Here is a 6,265-nt window from a genome sequence, read left to right as displayed (position 1 = left end):
CAAGTGCTGGGATTACAGGCTTGAGCCACCGCGCCCGGCCATACATAGTGATTTTGTATTCAGCAACTCTGCTAAACTAGTTCTAAAGATTTTCCTAATTTTCTATCTAGACAAATCATGTTGTCTACAATTAACAGCACTGGGTCTCTTCCTTGGCAATCTATGCTTCCTAATTACTTTTCCATTCTTATTACATTGGCTAGGACAACTAACACAATTTGGAGTAAATGTAATTATTATGGGCATATTTGTCTTATTTTAAAAGTTCATGTGGCTGGGCATGGTGGCTCACGCCTGTAACCCCAGCACTTTGGGAGGCCAGGGCTGGTGGACCACTTCAGGCCAGGAGTTTGAGACCAGCCTGGCCAACATAGTGAAACCCTGTCTCTACTAAAACCACAAAAACAATTAGCCGGGCATGGTGGCTCATGCCTGTAGTCCCAGATACTCAGGAGGCTGAGGCAGGAGATGGAGCAGAGCCCAGGAGGCAGAGGTTGCAGTGAGTGGAGATCATGCCATTGCACTCCAGCCTGGGCAATAGAGGGAGACTCTGTCTCAAAACAGAAAACAAACAAACAAACAAAAGTTAATGTTTCTTTATTTTCACCATCAAACGGGAAGTTTGCTCTAGGTTTTTTTCAGATACCTTTCTTAAGGTAAGGCCATTTCCTATATTCTCAGTTTGCTATAAATTTTAATCCTGAATTACTGATGAATTTTATCATATCTCTTTTCTATCTACTAACATGACCCTGTAGTTCTTTTTAAAAAAATTTTTGTAGAGACAGGATCTCACTATGTTGCCCAGGCTGGTCTTGAACTCCTGAGCTCAAGTGATCCTCCCACCTCAGCCTCCCAAAGTGTTGGAATTACAGGTATGAGCCATCATGGCTGGCTGAGTTCTTCTAATCTGTTAATATGGTTAATTCTGTTGGTAAAATGTTCTGATTTTCAACAAGTCTTGTACTCCTGCCATAAATCCTACCTAGTCATAGTATTTTTTTTTTTAATTCTGAGTTTTATTTAAGTTGTCATTATTTTATTTCAGATTTTGGAATTTGCAATTAGATGTAAAGTTAATCTATAATTTTCTTGTTCCTCATAAAACACATTAAACAGCTCTCTCTTGCTATTATCTGATATAGCTTGCATAAATGAATCTCAAGGATTTCATAAAACTCACCTGTAAAACTATCTTAACCTGGGACTTCGATGATTTCTGATTTATTACCAATTAAATTTCTCTCCATGGTTAGTAGTCAGTCTCCTCCCCTCTTTTTTTTTTTCCTTTTTTTTTTTTTTTTTTTTTTGAAACGGGGCTCCCTCTGTCACCCAGCCTAGTCTATTTCTTCTTGGATCAACTTTGGAGATATATATATATTTTTGAAATATTATTAATATGTTAATTAAACATATTATGTATTTAATTACCCATTTTATATGTTTTTTATTGGCACAAATTTGTTAACAGTGTTATCTATTATTTCTGAATTTCTACCTTAATTTAATAATAAATGCCTTTTATTCCTAATTTTCTTTTACTCATTTTTTTCTTGATCAGTCTGGCTAGAGAGTTATCTTTGTAAATTTGTGAAGAAAATTTTCCATAAGTATTTTGCATAAAAATATTGTCTGTTTTTTCTCAGGTACTTATTTTGTTATTTCTAGTATCTATATTGAGATTTTCTCATTTAAAAAGTAATACCTGCTCAATATTTTAAGATTTTAAGAGTAACTGTTGAATGTAGCAAGTGACCTGTTTGCTTATTTATCATTAGCTTTAAAAGTATGATCTTACAATACATACTGTGTTACACCTTTCTATTATCTTGTATGATATTTCCTTTCTCAAATAAAGATATTTTACTTAGAGCCAGGAAGTTATTAGCCTTACTAATAGTAATTTAAATCTGAACGAAATTAACTAATCTGCTAACTTGTTATTTTGGCTACAGACATTAACCTGTGACCTGCAATATACATCACATTCAAGATGAATCTTACAATGCATGTAAACATTTAACTCTACTGTTTTAATTTACAGGGATGAATAACAAAAGACTTTCTTTTTCTTGGATTAGCTTAATAACAGCTCACATTTCACCCTTAAGTATATTGGTTTTGAATGTAATCCTTTTTGTTTTTAATGTAGCTACATTCTTTCATCTTAAAAATATTTATATTTAGCCAGACACAGTGGCTCTCGCCTGTAATCCCAGCACTTTGGGAGGCCGAGGCTAGTGGATCACCTGAGGTCAGGAGTTCGAGACCAGTCTGGCCAACATGGTAAAACCCCATCTCTACTAAAAATACAAAAAAGTAGCCGGACGTGGCAGTGTATGCCTGTAATGCCAGCTACTCTGGAGGCCGAGGCAGGAGAATCACTTGAACCTGGGAGACCGGGAGACAGAGGTTGGAGTGAGCCGAGATGTCACCATTGCACTCCAGCCTGGGTGACAGAGCAAGACTCCGTCTCAAAAAAAAAAAAAAAAAAAAAATTCTATTTCTCTTTTCCGGTTTGAAAGCCCCTATAAAAGCTCCACGGACATCTGTCGTAGCTCTTCCAGAACAAGGACCTCAAGTCCTTCTGTTTATGAATCTCCAGCCTCCAGCACAATGCCTGGATCATTACAGATGATGACATTATTGATAGCCACCATCCATTGAACACTTGCTGTATTCTAGGAACTGTGCCAACCGTTATGCATGCATTACAAAAATTAGATGAGAAAAAATTATTTTTAAAAATCAGGCTCTTTTATAACAGAAAGTAGAATGATGGTTGCCAGGGACTGTGGTGAGGGGAAAATGGACAGTTGTTTAAATGGGTACAGAGTTTCAGTTTTAAAAGATGGAAAAGTTAGGCCGGGCGCGGTGGCTCAAGCCTGTAATCCCAGCACTTTGGGAGGCCGAGACGGGCGGATCACGAGGTCAGGAGATCGAGACTATCCTGGCTAACACGGTGAAACCCTGTCTCTACTAAAAATACAAAAAATTAGCCTGGCATGGTGGCAGGCGCCTGTAGTCCCAGCTACTCCGGAGGCTGAGGCAGGAGAATGGCGGAAACCCGGGAGGCGGAGCTTGCAGTGAGCTGAGATCCGGCCACCGCACTCCAGCCTGGGTGACAGAGCAAGACTCCGCCTCAAAAAAAAATAAAATAAGATAAAAGATGGAAAAGTTCCTGAGATCTGTTGAAAAACGACATGCATATAATTAACACTTTTATACTGTACTCTTAAAAATGGTTAGGATGGTAAATTTTATGTTATGTGTTTTTTACTGCAATAAAAAATTGTTTTTTACATCAGGCCCTCTTAAATCAAAACCACGATGAGATATTACCTCACACCTGTTGGCATGACTATTATTAGGGAAACAAAAGAAAATAATTGTTGGCAGCTGGGCACGGTGGCTCACACTTGTAATCCCAGCACTTTGGGAGGCTGAGGCAGGTGGATCACTTGAGGCCAGGAGTTCGAGACCAGCCTGGCCAACATAGAGAAACCCCCTCTCTACTAAAAATAAAGAAAAAAAAAATTAGCCAGGTGTGGTGGTGGGTGCCTGTAATCTCGGCTACTCAGGAGGCTGAAGCAGGAGAATCACTTGAACCCGGGAGGTGGAGGTTGCAGGAGAATCACTTGAACCTGGGAGGTGGAGGTTGCAGTGAGCGGAGATCACGCCATTGCACTCCAGCCTGGGTGACAAAAGAGAAACCCGGCCAAAAAAAAAAAAAAAAAAAAAAGAAAAGAAAACAATTGTTGGCAAAGAATTTGGAATCCAAATGTTCATGGGAATGTAAAATTTTGTAGCTGCTAAGGAAAACAGTACGAAGTTTCCTCAAAAAAATAAAAATAGAACTACCGTAGGCTCTAGTAATCCCATTTCTGAATATAAATCCAAATGAAACAAATTCATTATCTTAACCCCTACAGTCCTCCGCTTTACCAGCTAAGCTATCAAAGAGCATCAAATTCATTATCTCAAAGAGACGTCTGCACTTTCATGTTAATTGCAACATTATTCACAATAGTCAAGAAGTATGTATTAGTCTGTTCTCACACTGCTATAAAAAAATACCTGAGGCCGGGTGCCATAGCTCATGCCTGTAATCCCAGCAATTTGGGAGCCAAGGAGGGTGGACCGCCTGAGGTCAGGAGTTTGAGACCAATCTGGACAACATGGTCAGAATACAAAAATACAAAAATTAGTCTGGGCGCGGTGGCTCACGCCTGTAATTCCAGCACTTCAAGAGGCTGAGGTAGACAGAGCACTTGAGGTCAGGAGTTCAAGACCAGCCTTACCAACATGGTGAAACCCCGTCTCTACTAGAAAAAAAAGAAAAGGAAAAACAATACAAAAATTAGCTAGGCGTGGTGGCAGGTGTCTGTAGTCCCAGCTACTTGGGAGGCTGAGGCAGGAGAATCACTTGAACCTGGGAGGTGGAGGTTGCAGTGAGCCCAGGTCGTGTCACTGCACTCCAGTCTGGGCAACAAAGCTAGACTCCGTCTCAAAAATAAATAAATACAAATAAAAATATAAAAATCAGTCGGGCATGGTGGCACATACCTGTAGTCCCAGCTACTCAGGAGGTGGAGGCAGCAAAATAACTTGAACCTGGCAGGTAGAGGTTGCAGTGAGCCAAGATCACACCACTGCACTCCAGTCTCGATGACAGAGTGAGACTTGGTCTCAAAAAAAAAAAAAAAAAAAAAATGAGCCAGACACTGTGGCAAGCGCCTGTAATCCCAGCTATTTGGGAGGCTTAGGCAGGAGAATCACTTGAACCCAGGAAGTGGAGGTTGCAGTGAGCTGAGATTGCGCCACTGAACTCCAGCCTGGGCAAGAAAATGAAGAATCCGTCTCAAAAAAAAAGAAAGAAAGAAAACAGTATACACATACAATGGAATACTCTTCAGCCTTAAAAAGGAAGGAAATCCTGGCTGGGCACGGTGGCTCACACCTATAATCCCAGCACTTTGGGAGGCTGAGGCAGATGGATCACCTGAGGTCAGGAGTTCGAGACCACCCTGGCCAACATGGAAAAACCCCGTCTCTACTAAAAATACAAAAATTAGCCAGACGTGACAGCACGCGCCTGTAGTCCCAGCTACTCGGGAGGCTGAGGCAGGAGAATCGCTTGAACCCGTAAGGCGGAGGTTGTAGTGAGCTGAGATCGTGCCACTGAACTCCAGCCTGGGTGACAGCGAGACTCTGTCTCAAAAAGAAATTTTTTTTCAAAAAGGAAAATAAATAAATAAAGGAAAGAAATCCTGACAAATGCTACAATACGGATGAGCCTTGAAGACTATGGTAAGTGAAATAAGCCAGTCACAAGAAGACAAGTACTGTATGATTTCACTTTTATGAATTATCAAGAGTAGTCAAATTCATAAAAACAATAGAATGGTGGTTGTCAGGGGCTGGGGGATGGAGAACAGGGAGTTGGATATGGAATTTGACTTTTTTTTTTTTTTTTTGAGATGGAGTTTCACTCTTGTTTCCCAGGCTGGAGTGCAATGGTGCAATCTTGGCTCACTGCAACCTCTGCCTCCTGGGTTCAAGTGATTCTCCCACCTCAGCCTCCTGAGTTGTTGGGATTACAGGCATGAGCCACCATGCCCTGCTAATATTGTATTTTTACTAGAGATGGGGTTTCACCATGTTGGTCAGGCTGGTCTCGAACTCCTGACCTCAGGTGATCTGTCTACCTCGGCCTCCCAAAGTGCTGGGATTACAGGCGTGAGCCACCGCGCCTGGACTTAAGTTTGATTTTTGCAAGAAGAAGAGTTCTAGAGATCCACTGCACAGCAATGTGAATACAGTTACATTACTGTACTGTACACAGTGTAGTATGTGTACATCCTGTACACAGTGTAGTATGTGTACATCCGTACACATAATGTTGGCCAGACTGGTCTCCAACTTCTGGCCTCAAGTGATCTGCCCACCTCAGCCTCCAAATGTGCTAGGATTGCAGGTGTGAGTCACCGCACCCATTAAGGTGGGCTTTATTTTTATTTATTTATTTATTTTTTTGAGATGGAGTCTCATCTGTTGCCCAGGCTAGAGTGCAATGGCTTGATCTTGGCTCACTGCAACCTCCACCTCCCAGGTTCAAGCGATTCTCCTGCCTCCGCCTCCCAAGTAGCTGGGATTACAGGCATGAGCCACTTTGCCTGGCTGGGTGGGCTTTAAATGCCATCATAAGGGTCCTTTTTTATTATTTTTTTCTGGGGGGGGGGGATGGAGTCTTGCTCTGTCACCC

The sequence above is a fragment of the Piliocolobus tephrosceles genome, chromosome 12, assembly GCF_002776525.5.
Source record: "Piliocolobus tephrosceles isolate RC106 chromosome 12, ASM277652v3, whole genome shotgun sequence".
Classification (NCBI taxonomy): domain Eukaryota; kingdom Metazoa; phylum Chordata; class Mammalia; order Primates; family Cercopithecidae; genus Piliocolobus; species Piliocolobus tephrosceles.
The sequence above is the reverse complement of the archived record's forward strand: the minus strand, read 5'-3'. Positions refer to the sequence as shown.